Source organism: Trichogramma pretiosum, unplaced genomic scaffold (assembly GCF_000599845.2).
Source record: "Trichogramma pretiosum strain Unisexual culture from Peru unplaced genomic scaffold, Tpre_2.0 scaffold27, whole genome shotgun sequence".
NCBI lineage: Eukaryota > Metazoa > Arthropoda > Insecta > Hymenoptera > Trichogrammatidae > Trichogramma > Trichogramma pretiosum.
In genome coordinates, this window is record NW_019641694.1 from 128,095 (window position 1) to 144,553 (window position 16,459).

The window sequence follows — 16,459 nt, forward strand, 5'->3', positions numbered from 1 at the left end:
GTTTCCTTACTCGCGCGCTCGCGTAAACGTGCTTTAAAAGTCTTGCGCGCCTTTTTTTTTCTTCCTCTGTATCGTGAAAGTGATCGGTTTCCGAGGTGATGTGCCGCCGCCGCCGACGAATTACGATTCTACAGATCAACGTTTCCTATGCTAATTATTCCTCTTGATAAAAGTCTAAAAGACACGCAGCTTATGCGTGAAAAACCAACAATTTACCAGTCATATGGGTATATCGGAGAAACGAGTTTTCCACGCTAACCATTCGATTCTTCGGCTCGGACAAGCCCTCCCTCCTCGCATCCTCGCGCACTTGCGAATGTTTAAAATAACTGAATTACCGCCAGGCAACGGATGCTCAACTAATAAGTTCTAGTGTAAAATCAATGCATAAAAGTTGCCCCGAGAGTTAAAATTAAGCGCCTCGCATAAAACTGCGAGCGCGCGGATCGAAGAGGTGCGTATAGAGCCGCGCACTGCGCACGATGCATTCGAGAGAGAAGGCGAATAAGAGGCATTTCTATGCGTTGCCGAGTCGCCGTGCGTGTGCGTCGCTTACTGGCTTATCTCGAAACTTATTAATGATTCGAGTCTCGCGCTTAACAACTCTGCGTTTACGAGACCCGCGCCTTTATACAGCCTGCATATGAATAGATTCAATCCTATCTCTTCTCTTCCTCCTTGAGCCAGCTATCCCATTTCTCGTAAAAACGATAGTAACTTCAGAAGAAGACGTCGGCGAAGGAGAGCCGATCCCGAGGGCTGCGAAAAAATCAAACGGCATTTAACCCTCCAGGATCTGACCTTTTGTACGATTACAATGGCAATATACACGTATAAGATAGGCTATGCCGTGCGAGTGTTTATTACCTAAGAAGCTTTGCTGCAGCTCCGCATAGCTGCGCGCGCACACACGAGCCCGTGTAAAATTCTGCTGCGTGAAACAATGCAGCATTACTGTACGCCCAGGCAAATAATATAATACAGCCCTGCGTGCAGTCTGAAAATCGACACTTTTTTCAACTACCTGTCTCGGTGGCAGCGCATTAAATACAAATGCTCGAGAGAATAGCCGCTCGTATAGGTTGAGAAATCCATCGCGTCAGTGCCAAGCTGCGGTTGACTTGCGATATATTTTTAATTTTTTTTTTCTCTCGCGGTGCAGGCTTTGCATTATTAGATACACAAACAGACCAGACGTCAACAAGAAGTTGCCGTCGATTAACTAATAAGACGAGCGCCGAGACATTTCGCATGACTCGGAGTATTTAAAACTCGCGCACTATATATACAGTATGTAGGTAAGAGAGCAGCAGAATTGCCTCGTGACATTGGAGTAATATATAAAACGTACTCTTGCGATCCTCCTGGAGATTCTTTCTCTCTCGAATCGTTGATGCCGTATCGGATAAAAGGCCTTTCGTGTACATACACACGGAGCGAGCTGCAATGCGCGCACTGCAGAATACCTAAGTGAGAGGAATATCATCGAGGACATGCATAAATGTATGTGTGTACAATACGAGCCGAGAGAGAGAGGGAAGATGCGATATCGATGTAATCTTTAGAGAGGCAAGAAAAAATATATGTAGATATACTCGCGCTCAATTAGAAAGCTATATACGTTCTATAAGGCAGCTTTGATAGACTCGCTCAAAGCTCGAGTCACACACGAATAATGGTGGATGAAAAAAATAACGCTTGCAAATTCGTATGCATACTAAAACGTGACAGCTGTCAAAGCCGTCCAGACTCGGTGCGTAGGTGCGATCGCGTCAGCCAAAGAATTTCTCGCATAAAAAGCGCGAAATTTCGTTCGCACTAATTGCGATCGTCGAATCGATTTCCTTCCTTTGTCGCCCTCGCGCGTACAAAGCACGGCCTAGCGATCTGTCAAACGTCGCTCCGGAACGTTTCAAACTCACACACGCCCGCAAAGCAGGAATAAAATGCTCCTGGCCGTTGGAGAGAAAAAAAAATTGCAAAAAGTATACTCGTGCGTGGGGGCCTCTTCTCTCGTGTGCGTAAGGAAATCCTTTATTTTTCAATACCACGAACGAAGCAGCCAACGCCGAAGAAAGCACGCAAGAGAATAGGACTCGAAGGCGCGCAGAGACACCGAAGGAAGGACAAAAGTTTCTTAATGTTGTATTATACTCGAAGAGGAGTCGAGTCGCGAGCTCGCGATGTATACATAAAACATGGTATACGTAAGAAACGAGAAAAGATGAAAAGAAACGAAGCCGAGTGTGCTCGAGTGAGCATAGAGCGTGCATGTATGCGAAAAAGGGCATTTTCCATCGAAAAGTCGCGAGCAAACGCTAATGCCGTATTAAGCTTGTTTCTCGGCAAATATTTCAAATGGACGCAAACGATTGACCATTTCACTTAGTAGACAGAATTCTGCCCGTGTGTTTCTTTTTTTGCCAAACGAGAATCTCGTTTCGTGGCTTGGGATTTATAATTTCCAACGATTTTTCATCGCTTAATGAAGACACTGTCGAGTCCTATATAGAAAGCAGATGAAGCGCGAGCAATGTATAACGGTAAGATTATTAAAAAAAATCCCGGCGAAAAGTCTTCGGAAATCGTCGTTCGATATAAACATCCAATTACACGCACTCGAGCGTTCAATTAGACGCGCTTTATGACTACTTTGTAGCACGGTGTGTGCCCTTGATAACAGCAGAAAAAAAAAGTGGAAAACGTACGAGTCGCGATCGTGCGCTCGAAATAAAATATAATTGCGAAGAAAAGAAATCTCCCTTGTAGAGCTGGGCGAATCTCCTCCTCCCGTGAATTAATTAGCTCGAACCTTTATGCCTCCTCTTATCGCGTATGCACATCGCATATACGTATGCGTAGGTACGTACGGCGCGAGCGAATGTAGTTCCGCACCGATGGGCACTGATTTTTTATATTCTTTTTGCTTCCATTCCGAACTACGTAGGCTCACGCGAGTGTGTAATTGGCACGCGCGCCGCCGTTATATTACTCGCGTCGAAGAAAACAAAATCACTCGCGATACCGATGATTGCTATATATTCTTACCGACTGCAGCCGGACACGGAAACAAATTGTGAAATCCGAGCTCGATCGACCTATCCCCCGCGTCCAGATATCATCGAATTTTCGTCGTCCAAACGAAGCCCCGTTTAATTGTGAGAAAGTCAAGAAGCAGCTGGGCTTTATATGTTGCTCTCGACGAATGAACATCTTCCAGAGGTTCGAACGAATGGTTAGTCGCATAGATTCAAGCAAAGAAAGTAAACGTTCGTTGAAAGGCACATACGGCCGCGCGGTATAAAACCAGTCAGTCGCGGCCACAAATTCCAACGAGCCTGCGGTGGCTTTTCCTAAGACGCTAGCTGCCTTTTTTTTTGTCGTTCTCGCACTTGACTCCCGCGACGCTTTCGAAAAAGCCAGAAAAACTTGGAGCCGCTTCGATGCGCTTACGCGAGACTATAACATATACCCTCACGCTTAATATTCGTAATGCCAAGTTTACGAATGTTTGTTACGTTTTTGATTCATTCGAGTCGACTACCCAAGCTGAAAATGCGCTGCTCGACGTGAAAAATGGCCGTATCGAAAGATCATACCTCGCCGCTTGTCCCAGCTACTTGACTGTGTGTGTGTGTGTGTGTGTGTGTGTGTATGTTGAGCTTTCTCGTGTATTCGCATTCGTGATCGCGACGATGTGTTGCAACTTTCGCTTACTCCTGACGCGTCCGAGAGCAGAAAAAAAAAAGAATCAAAGAAGTCATTTTCGATTATGCAAGCTGCGAGCGAGCGAGCGAAAGAAGATCGAGCGATGATAATCGAAAGGAAAAGAAAAAGAAGCAGCGTACGAGCTTTTAATTCATTACTCTTGTTAGTCGGCGCTTGATTACTTTTACTTTCGATGCCAGCGGGGGTGACGGCGGCGGCGTAGCGACGCTCCTCCGCAATGACAATAATTAATTCAGCGAAGCGCATAAAAGCTTGTACATATATGGAGGTAAAACGAGCGTATATATAAAGTCGCACTTGGCGTTATAATCATAAAAATGGCCGCAAGAGCCGCGCACTTATTTATATATATATATCTCGTGCGTGGGAAAATAGCCGCTAAAAGGAAGTTGACGATCACGAGCTCGCAAGGACGTCGCGCGCCGCTTTTCTTCTTTCCCCGAGCGGTGGCAGTCTTTTCTTTTCGCAACTCGCCACTGAACAGCTATGCGCTTATAATACGTATACGCAAGAAAGTGCACATTCTACGCGCGTATGCATGTGTGCCATTGCTAATTCAAGAGTTCGCGAGCCGTTCATATAATATAATAAATGACGCGTTCGCGATCTCGTCGTAAATTAGCCCTGCATGTGCATAGGCATGAAGACATGCGTGCGGGCTGCAGGAGCTTTGCCCGCAATCAAGGGTACGCGCATAGGCGGTAAAATCTTTTGCAGCTCGCGCGCGCTATCTTTTAGCTCCCCACGCTACTCGCGCGGCTGAATTATTTGCCGAAGGCGCGCGAGAGCGAGCCTCGGCTTCTAAATTCTCCGATACAGTATTAAATAGCCAAGAGTATTAATGAGAAACCTTGGCGAGTTTTTGCGCCGCATACCTAATATATATTTTATATGTATATACATATTCGCATTCAAGGACTCGTTCTTTTCCGATTGACTTTTTTCATTAAATTTCGATTAAAAGTATCTGTATTAAGAGCGTAGGATGTGACTAAACGTGGAAAAAAAGTCCAGCAGCGCACAGCACGTGCGGCGATTGTATATATGTATACGCGACAAAACCATTGCGACGGGTTTATGCTCATAATTCCATCGATGCAGCTGTCCGTGCGTGTGTGCAGCGAATGATACAACGCCGAGCCAGGTCGATACGCGGCTTTTACTTTCAACGCGGAATTGGTTACGCGGCACAAGCGGCGGTGGCCTGCTCGACCGGCCGGCCTAAAAAATCCTTCTCTCTCTCTCTCTCTCTCTCTCTTTCTATATACGCGTGTCTGTCTGCAAAAACGAGTTCTGTTTACATAAACGATTATGCCGGACAAAAGGATACGTTATGCACATCGATCTCTCGAAAAATCGCTCTTTATGAAAGTTCAAACTCGATCGGCCGTATGTAGGACTTGTGTGCGCGCGAGTAGCCGCGACTTTGTGTCCACAGCAGCAGCAGCTAAAGAGAAAGAAAACGACCTTGTGCAGTATTATGTATAAGGCGCGGTAGTTGGAGATCGAGAGGAAATTACTTGGATTTTGCACGTAATACACCGACGTCTTATAATATTGCGTCGAAAAATAAATATTTCTAGCAGAGGTCGTCGTCTGTTCAACTATATGAAAAACATCGAGATTCGACTCGTTTTTCCCGATGCTCGGAGCTCGTGTGAAAAGCGAAGGAAAAAAAGCTCGATATGTATTACGTAAATTGGTCGACTTGCAGCGTATACGAGTCGAGGCACGTAAAGACATTTTGATATTTTCACGCCCGCTGAGTCGCAAAGATACGCGCGGCGATCATCATCGCTGCACTTCTGTTTACAGACCTTGAAAATATACGATGCACACAATGGTCGCCGCATGAGATACTCGCACGGCCGAAAGCGAGCGACTAATAAATCTCCGAGTTCGCGCAGAGAGGAGTAATAAGCTATGGGGTATATAAGAGCCATTCGTTTACTTTGTGAGCTAGCTGCCTCTCGCGCGCACGGGGCGATATGATACAAATTTTATCGGATTATGGTATTCTTTCGAACCGGTCTGTTGCTGTTGCTGCTGCTGCTTCTTCATCGCACCACAATTCATCTTTCCTCTCTCGCGCAGCTCGCGCGAAATCTAATACTAAAATCGCAACAAATGAGCAAAGCTTGTTATTTAGCACCAGATCGCGCGCAGCGGTGTTGATGTTCTATGAGTGCCGTATACGTATATCAATCAAAGTGTCGAAGCTGGAGCTTTACATCTTTACTGCGGCGCATACAATGAGAAACTTGCAGCGCGCAACATTACACACTCGCACACGCGCGTCGAGGAATTTATCTATCTCACCTATATCTCGCGGCCGGTGAAAAAAAGGCCGCAGCACACTTGCTACGTGTGTGTTGTGTTGCACTTCCCAGAACGTAAATCTCTCGCGCGCCGTTTCGTTAAGCCGAGCTCGCGCGAATGAGAAAAAAAAACACGAGCGAAAGAAAAAGTTGCTCGTTGCGACTGGACGTTACTATATTACGACAGGTCATTTTTCAAAAAAAGCACAAATACTACCACACGCATACAGCGCGATCGATCGCCGAGGTACTTTCCATTTTTTCCGCCCTATGTGCTAATGTAATTGCATATAGCTCGGTGCACATCTACATGCAAGTGCCCCTAAAATTACACTCTTCTGCCTGTGTACATACAGGCAGGAACTAATAGCTACGTACGTGCGTATGTGCCACACATGGACGCGCGCTTCCTCGTCGTTGCGCCGACTCGCGTGCTCGCCGGCTGTAATGCCGATACACCTATGTGTACAGCTGCACTCGAGTTTTGCGTAACATGTATATATACAAAAGCAGCTATGTACACGCAAATAGCCGAGCAATCGAATAATATCGTGCGCCAGCTAATGTGCCTCTGTGTATAAAGATATACAAGAATTTCGATATCGAGAATCAAGTATACGCGCGCCGATCGCTGCGCTGCACTGCACCTACATTTCTTGTACATATTATATTATTGCAGTTGCAGAACAATATGCCAAAGGAGAATGGATCGCGCCCGCACACGTGTTTATAGCTGAATAGACGGAGCGTCAACCGAAAAATATGCACCTAAGGCGTGGCTTCGTACAGGTCTGCAGAATTTTTGAACTTATCCTTATACGAGTGCAACGATTTACTTTCTCGTGTGCGTCTGTCTGCGTAGCCGCGTTCATGTATTGTACGGTCCCGGCACGTGCAGAGTTCGCGTTTTTCCTTTTCGTCTGCGGCTCGTGCAACCTTCGTGCGATTTTCGAAATTTATATACACCACGGGCCAATTATGAAGCTCTCAAAGGTAACTGCAACTCGCGTAGAGTGTGTGTCAATCAATTATACGCGCGTACGAAGGTAGTCATTTTCCAAAAACAGAGGGCATGCCAGAGGGAAGGTAAAAAAGTACTTTGAATTTCCATTTTACGTAAGGGAAAGTAACAGCGAGACGGATCACACACGGACACTTTTATAATATACAAGCTGACCGCGCGAAAAAAGCCCAAAAGCAAAAAGATTACGCAATCGCTCTGTCTCCCTTCTTTTTTTTCGCTCGAGCATCGTAACGTGTATAGACGCCGGCAGGCAAAGTGAACTGCTCATTTCTTTTTTCGGGAATACACACTCATGTCCGTCTCGCAACTTTTGCAATTGGTCACGAGTCTTGGATGCTCGAAGAAAAAAAGAAGAAACGAGAAATATAGAGTCAGGATGAATTTTTGTTGGTCGAGTCGTATGAATGATATACATGCAAATGAAGCAAGAGCCGAAGTAGAGGCGTCTGCGATGCAGAAATTTTGAAAGCTTATAAATCGTCCTCGCGGGAGTCGGTTGCGAAAAATAAACTCGATTGAGACGTCATCGAGCCGTACAGAAGCTAGGATAAGTGCGCGCCGCGTTTCATTCGAGTTAGTCGGCAGTTGCGGAAAATCATCCGCGCGGCGTGCACAGTCAATTTCAGAAAAATGACGTTGATCAATAGACTCGTGGAGCAAGAGACGCGGCCGCTCAGAGCCGCTCAGTCCAAAGTGTCATTGTACCACGACGACCATGTGACGAAACGGTATATAAGTTGGAGCCAGCGGTATCTGTCGAGGCGCAATTGCAAGGTCGTCGCGAGAATCGTGTTGCGCCAATCGCTCCGCGTGGCTACGACCGTAGTCGCTCTCTTGCTGCAAAAAAAGGGGCAAAAAGCCAACAGCTCCAACACAATCGCCGCTATTATCAGATCGCGTAGACAAATATGTCGATCGGTCGCTCGTTCGTTGGCGCGCCAACTACTTATAAATAAACGTATACACGGGTAGTACGAGAGGCACACGTGCTCCGCGCTATACCGAGTGAAAGTGTCGCTGCGAGATCGTTGGCATTCCACCTTGAGTTTAATTTGCCGAGATTCTGCGTTGGAATCGCGCCTGATGCGATTGCTATACGAGTCGCGATCATCTTCGAGAAATGGTTGACAAATTCGAGCTAAAAATATTCCTGTAAAACTCATTTTTTTCCCGGCGTTTTTCGGCATTTTTGTCGCGTTGCGTCATCGCGCGATCCTGGCCGCGCCGCAAACGACTCTAAATTATATTGCCGAATAATTATTTAACGGGCGTTGATTCCTTACATAATCCGCGCCTAAAAACTAGATCGGTTTCGTATCGAACGGCGTCGATTTTGCGCACGCGTAAACTCAGCCGGGGAAGTGGAAATTCTCTCGGGCTCTTTATATTGTACATTATAATACGTACATATAAACGCGCGTGCGGCAAGCCAAACATTAATATAATAACGGCTCGATGAGTGAAAAAAAAACGGCGCGCACGACTTGCACAATCTCTCGATACGCCTACTTTGCGCACTACTGCAGTCGCACATATTCATATGTATAGGTATCCGTACTCGCACGCACTAATGAGCCACATAAAGGTTTTTTTCCTCACCTCGCGCGGCTTTTGTTTCTTCGTTTTAATCTGCCGATGAGAGACCCCGAAAATTGGCCAAATGGAATTGTGCAGTGAAAGTGCGCAGCTTTCTTTTCTTCCCAATCGAGCGAGTTGCGGGCGAAAAAAAGGGTCTAAAGTCGAGCGCGCGAGCGTGTGCATGAAATTTTGCCCCGTCGAGTCGATTCGTAGGATAGCGATAAAAAGCTAATGGGTGAGAAATTCCTTCGTGTGATTCAAGCCTAAGGACTTCGTATGAATCAATCTTGTATATTATTATACATTTGCGCCTGAAATATATTTCATGTAACGATAAAGCCGACCGTCGACGAGCACGACGACGATCGTCTTCTTCCTAATAAATCAAAGCTCGGCAGCTTATACTCGTTTTTCTCTCGGCATTGCCATCATCATTATCATCATCAACATTATCATCATCTTCGTCGTCGTCATCATCATCAGTGAATTAGCATTGTCAAACACGAAGAAATTCTATATTGCTTCTGGCTAATGAATCAAGCGCGAGTATCATATACCTCGGCAGCTATCAGTCACCTTACGATATACTGGATGCAACCTTGAACTGGCGGGCTCGTTCAGTCGAGGTGGCACTGCGCAATCTCTTCCAAAATTCCAAAGAGTACCAATATGAGAAATGACATTAGACGATGCAATTTGTCCGTTTTTTTTTCTTCTTTTTTTCTCGAGAAAGGATTATATTTTGCGGTGAGTTACTGACGCGCAGTGTAACGAAAAAAAGAAGAGCTTCCGGTGCCTTCTTCGTTTCTTTTAGCGCTCAGCTCGCGTACGTATAACGCACACGTGTAAAAAAGGGCAGGGGTACTTGAACGCTTGGCCTTGAAGATTATACCCAGCGAACGAGCACAGACAGGCAAAAGGCGCGCAAACCTACCGTTTGTGTATGTCTGGCTCTGCGTGTGTGTGTGTGTAAATGTGGGAGGGGGTCTTAGAAGAAGCGAAGACAAGCGGAGAAAGAAAGAGAGAAACAAGAAGGAAAAAAAAGCCAAAAGAGAATGAGTCATGCGAGGGTTCAGATTGTTCATTGTATTATTATTATACGTCAGTTAAATTGTCTCTCGTAGTAGCCGCTCGGATGATATAGCTTTTGTCACCCTATACCTTTTGTTTCTCGTCTCTCAAGGCTCCTCGCGACTCGTTTTTTCTCTCGAGCCCTGTTTCTCGAAAAGAGCCAAGTCGGAAAATTTTCGCCAGTCGAATGTATGGGTGGAGATTTTAAAGCTCGGCATCGAGAGTCAAAAGTTACGCTTACGCAACAGCTGTATCCCGGGTGAAATGGTTATAGATTCGACATACTTTGGTGGGCAAAAAATCTCGCGTAGTCGCGAGTCGATGGCTGTAAACTTGAAAAAGGCTCCGAGCCGTGTGTACATAAACTCACGTCCGGCAAAAGGGGAGCTTTATGCGCGCAGCCGAGAGTCCAGAGAGAGAGAGAGAGAGAGAGAGAGAGAGACGTAAGGCGTAGAGTAAGGAGCGCTCGCTCGCAGCAGGTAGAAACCTTTCTATGTACGTATGTATATATACGAGCACGAACATAAAACCGGTCGTCGTGAACGCGCTCGCGGACGAGAGCTATTGTGCCCCGCCGTCCGTAATATAACTCGCATACTTCAAATCCCTCGCTAAGTATTATATACGTTCGATTTTGATTAATAATTGATGCAAAATCCGTTTCAATGGCCAGATTAGCTTACGATTTTACGCAGCCGCGATCAGATTTTACGTAATAATAATGTGGGCCTCGATCGCGAACGCACGCACGCACGCACAGACGCGCGCCTGTCTTGTTTTAGCATGTGTGCCTCGAAGAAAGAGAAGGTGAACAATCCACTTTTTAGCGCAAGCATTCGCACGAAACTGAACCACACGAGCGGATGGGAATGCTCGCTTTCGCACTAATGAAATGCATCGTGCGATTTGCAGCAACGACAGCGAAAAAAACCACAACAACGTACAAAATACAGTTAGTTCTAACGATTCCAAACAAATACCAAGCTTGCGTGGATGAATAATTCAAAAAATCTTTCGCGATATATTTTACAGGCCGCGGCTCGCTCTCTGTTGTAGTACGCTGACTTAAAGGCTGCTGCGCTGCACGTATAACGGACCAAAACCGTAAAAGCTATCGATAATCGCACTCCACACAGCCAGTTGGCTTTATACTTTTTAGCAGGCAAATAATTTGCCTCTACTTCTTGCTGCTTCTTACATCTAGCTTAGAGAGAGAGAGACGATACATAATATGAGGTAATATACACGCGGGTGAAAGTTCGCGCTATTGCTTACAAGCTCGCGAATACACAAGTAAACGGATAGACATTCCATCGGTGCGTACAAAAGGAGGATGGCCCGTAAGACATGTGCGACCACCCGTTCAATTAAGACTTTGGAATTTCAGCTGGAGAGCATAAACTTCGGTGGCGCTTAGGCCACTTGTAGTTTTGCTGTTGTAAGCCACACAATGTGTTGTAGACAACGCGTTGTTTGTCCTTTCGCTCGCGGGGGGCTCCTTTTTTTGATGTGCAAATTATATCGCTAATTGATATTCAACGCGGCGATTGTACACAACACACATCGGCAACGATTTCGATTCGAAGCATGGGAACCATAAAGTTGCGAGAGTAACGCTCGAGAGACAGAGAGAGAGAGAGAGAAAGAGAAGATGTAAACGCGCGTTTAAGCATCTCTCACGAGTCGGTAGCACACACGTATGTACTTATAGCATCGAGTGTAATGCGCGCGAATTCACGGAGAAAAAACTTTCTCGATTTCGCTCAAGCGCATCCTTTCAAACAGCTGCGTCGCAGCTCGCCGATGGCTTTAATAAAAATCACGACTTATCCATTCGGCTCGTCCCGCGAATTAATTATACTCTCGCTCCGATCGTTTAAGAACAAAAAGGAAAATCGATAAAAAAGACGACGATAATAAAAAGAAGAAAAAAAAACAGGTGCACAGCGAAGAGGGCGAAAGTTGACTCGGTGCTGCGCCGCGCGTTTACCCGAACTTTTATTGTAATGGTAATTTTTTTCTTCTTCCAAGCCGAAATTGGGTTTCGGTGTCGCAATGCTCGCGAATTAAGATATACATACACTGTATATATACAAACTAGGGAAGAGATGCAGTGTGCAACATTTTACGCAGAATTTAGCAACGTGTTTGTCTGCGCAGTGGCTACGTATATACAGTGACACGCGTGGGAAGCACATTGTTATTCCGAGAGCCAATTTGGCGAAAAATAATCAGCTGCAGACCCGAGAGCTGGCTCCACTTTTTTTCCCTCTTTTTCAAATTACGTTTACAGCGATAATTAGCGCGCGCGCGCGATGCATGCTACGAATCCCGTGCATATTTAAACGCACGAGAGTGACGCAAAGTGACACGTAAAAAAATCACGTTGAAATCATATTACTTAGAAGTGAAAAATAAAAATAAACATCTCTCGGAGCCGTTTAATAATGAAAATAAACGAGTATCGTTTTTTGCGTAATAGCACGCGACTTTCTCGCTCTATCTCGTTGGCAATATCTCGGCAAAAGACGTATACATTTATATACATTTGAAGCTACACACGCTTTTGGCGTGCAGGCAATGAAAGCGTCAGCTCGAATGCTCCAAGCATTTGACATTCTTCGTACTTTTGTACACCCACCTGTTTTGTAAAAAAAGTTTTCGCGCATTCGCGACATTTCTCCGTGGCGCAGCGCATAAGGTGTGTACCAGTGCTGTGTACCTTTTTTTGCATTCTCCATTTATCTCGCTGCACAATGTACGTGTGTGAGTGTGTATGTGTGACTATACGTATGAGCGACTCCGTGTGTCCCCGCAATGTTGGCTACGCTATGTGCCATGAATCATCGGTGTATCGGCAGTACATCGATTGGCCAATGTTTTATAGGATATAGAAAATGACATATTAGCATATTTAATGAGGAATAATTACGAAAATATCGGATTTTTTTTGTTATTGCCAAACGAGCGTTTCCGTCGTTATGTACGCGCGAGCATATATCGCGAGTCAATTGACAAACCACACGTACAAAGTCGCGTTACGCGGGCATCGAAATCACTCGATCGGCCAATTAAAGCTCGCTCGTTTTTTCGTTATACCGATCGCGAAATCGACCCGAGCCGTCCGTTCCGAGCGCATCGTTGCAACGCGTCGACATCGTTACGTGTGTCCGAAATTCAGGAAACGGCGCGACTCGGCACACATCGTTGCTCAAAATGTGCACGTGAAAAGTATCCGCGTACACAAGGACGCACTGACCATAATTTTCATATTAATATCGGATAAAACGACGCGATAAATTGCTCAATTCTCCGTATAGGTAAGTGGATGCGTAGTCGCGAGATCGGTATAGGCTGGTGCGCGAAGCCGAGCGCGATTCCAAAGATGCCTCGTATAAAACACCTTTCACGCACCGCACTGCACACATCGCAGTTGTAACGTAAGCGCAGCAATTGCGTACGTTTCTCTGCATGTACTTTCGCGGCGATGACGCTAATCGATAACGATTTTTCATTTTCCAATTGATGGAGTAGCTTCTTGAAGGCGCGCATTTACATGCTTAGCGACTAATTACAACGAGGAGGCAACACGCGGCTTTTAATCGAAAATCGTGACTAGGGTCGTCTCGTATTAGCCCGTGTAGCAGCTACCAGCCAGCAATGATGTTGCAATTTTTAACGAGATAAAGTACGCACCGCAGCCCACTTGGACCGCTTCGATCGACTAATTTATGCACGAGGTGTTTCGGAAGAAGCGCGTCGAGTTACCATTTTTGGCTCGCTCGAGTACTTGCTTTTGAGAAAATCAAAAGAAGCAGAGACTTTTCGTCCGTAAGTCGAGTCTAAAATAAGCAACAGGTGTAATTTTATCGCGGTATACCTGCCTTTTTGCTGGTGCGCCGAGCGCACACAACGACGCATAATAGCGCAAAAGTCAGAGGATGCATAAATTTAACTGCTCAGGCGTGTGTCCAGTCTGCAACACGGTAGGTAGCGAGCGAGCGAGCGAGTGGGAGAGAGGAAACGCAAAGAGTAACGGCTATTCACTCGCATGCACACACATATTATGCGAATCTCTCGCTTGGCAATGCTCGCACGAGCTTCTCGCGAAAAAATACAAATATCACAGCTTCGCAGGCCATTCATTCGGCAGGGATTTTCATTCGAGTCAACAGAAAGAAATATTACCTGAATTCGCAACGGCTGTTCTCGACTCGTGTCAACTGATGAGGATTCACTGATCGACTGCGACCATAATCACACGAGCGGTTCGAACACAATATTTATCGAATTTTGTAGTTAATCGGGCCGATCGCGGCGATTGGCTGCAGCGAACTCACTTTTCCTTGTCTCACTTTTCAGTTTCTGGCCAAATGTCACTCACTGTACGACGAAGCGATTATTCCTCACCGGTGGTGTCGGGGGGCAACACCGGTGACCGGTAGAAAGCAACGAGATATAATAAGGTATATGGAAGATCGAGCTGCCTGTCGCTGGCGTCGGTGCGCTCGCGACGACTTTAACGAAGCGTTTGCGCGTGGAGAACGTCTCTGATGTAGTCTCGGGGCCCACCGCCACCGCCACCACCGCTGCCACCGCTAACGCAGAGATAGCTGCAAGGGACTTGCGGGGCCTTGGCGCATGCGTACACGCCATTGCAAATTCACCGAGTCAAGAGTGAGCGAGAGGGAAAGAGACTCGAACTTTTGTGCAGATACCTATCGGTGCCTGGGCTCTGTATGTGTGTGTGTGTGTGTGTGTGTGTGTGTGTTTGTGTGTACTGCGGAGGAGAGACCGCTCCCCCATCGGATATGCGCGCCAGAGGTGGGGGTATTTACCTGCGCCCGTCTTCACCTGCCCCTTCAGGTGGCACAGGCTATTTTGCACGTGTATACGTGTATAACGCTCATCACATGTAGCCCTGTGTGTCGAGCAATATTCTTCTTTGCTTCTTTTTTAATTCTTTTCTTTTCGTCCTTTTTTTTTTATTTTTTCAGCGAGACCGGTTGTCTCGTCGGATACTGCTGCTGCTGAAATTGTTTTGGATATTATGTGTAGGCTCCCTTGCAGCTCTACGTTCTAATTAGAGAGATACACCCTGGATGTGCGCTTGACGAAAATCATTCGGGGAATCCTCGGCGCGCAGTCAACGCGCTCATGACTCCGGACACGAGTCCGACACTTGCGACTCATTCAGAAGGTCCCAAATACCTGGGAAATCTATACAAAATAATCTTTTTATCCGCTTCCTTCTTCCAAGTAATGAGCCCGTGTTTTTTTCATGTATGGCTGAAAAAAAGACAAGTATGGATTATTAAAAGGTCGTATATTCGGCTTATTTTGCAAAATATACAAAAAGAAAGATTGCGCGGAAAGATGATGAAGCATTAGACGAAGCCTTGGTAGCGCTTTGCTATAATAAATCTTCTCCAAAAGCCCTAATCTACACGCAGATTCCTCAGATCCTTTTAAAATACGGTGATCCTTTTAAAATATAATACTGCTCTCTATGTGGCATGGAACTTGGCAAAATTAATCGTTCGATGTCAATTAATATTAGAAAATTATCGGATAATTTTTTCATCAATCTTCTTATCGACTTTCCCGATGTCAGTCGCGATTTTTCTGAAAAATCCTCGCTTTTGATCATCACTCGGCAGTGTCCAGTTGTGGTGAAAGTTACCATTGATTTTGACATTCATTGCTAATCTCATCTTCACGTGTGTGTAGAAATGCGGAATCATCGGACGCGTCCGTACACCTTCACTTTGGGTCTCTTTCTTCACGATATCGTTCGCGAAAAAAGTCCTTGAAAGATATAACCGCAGAGATATTCTTATTTCTGATATAACACTTGGTATTTCAGCCTAGTCCACAAGAATGAAAAAAAAAGAAAAAGAAAAAGAAAAATCAGAGTTTCGACGTTGTTTTATCCTCGAGTGCAATTATTGCCATTGTGCGAAATGTATCATTTGTAAGTAAAAGACTCGGGCTCTCGAGCGCTGATTATTAGCTGAAAGAGATTTCGCAAAGAGACAATGTCGTCCGATATGTAACGGCCGGCAAGTGGCAGATGATCGCACGCGAGCGGCTTTTTTATTTAGTCGTTCAAATGACGCGCGGTTATATATGTGCACAAGTGCGATTCAGGTCGATGTGCTCGATAGTTGGGCGAAGCCGCCTCGTGTGTGTTGCATCGATGGCATGTAAGAGCTGCACTGCACCGAGCAGACTTTATTCTCTCTGTGTGTGTTGTCGATGCCGCCAGCGTCGCCACCGCCGCTACGCCCACACGCGCCTTTTTATTAGCACATTGGCTTTTTGCCGGTTCATCGCACCTCGCCTCCTCGTCGCTGCTGCTGCTGTTGTTGTTGTTGTTGTACCTTTTTTTTCGCTTTGCTCTCGGAGCGGCTTATCGGCCTGTATACTCGAATAGTTAGCATGCAGCGCGGCGCGGGGTTGATAACGAATGCAACGCACTTGAGCGTGTGCTCGCGTCGGAAGTTTGCCAGCTCGAATAAAGCGAGGCAAAGAAACGAGATTTCGGAAGTTGGCTCAGCTGCCTGAGGCAATTATCTTTGGAAAGAAAATATTGCCGATAAGCGAATTAATTTTCAATTACATAGAGCAAAATGAAATACGCTAGGTCAACAGCTCATTTTTGTAATATGAATTTTTAAACGCTTCTATATAAAAGCTTATTTGTACAATTCATGCAGCGAGTACATAATATAAAAGG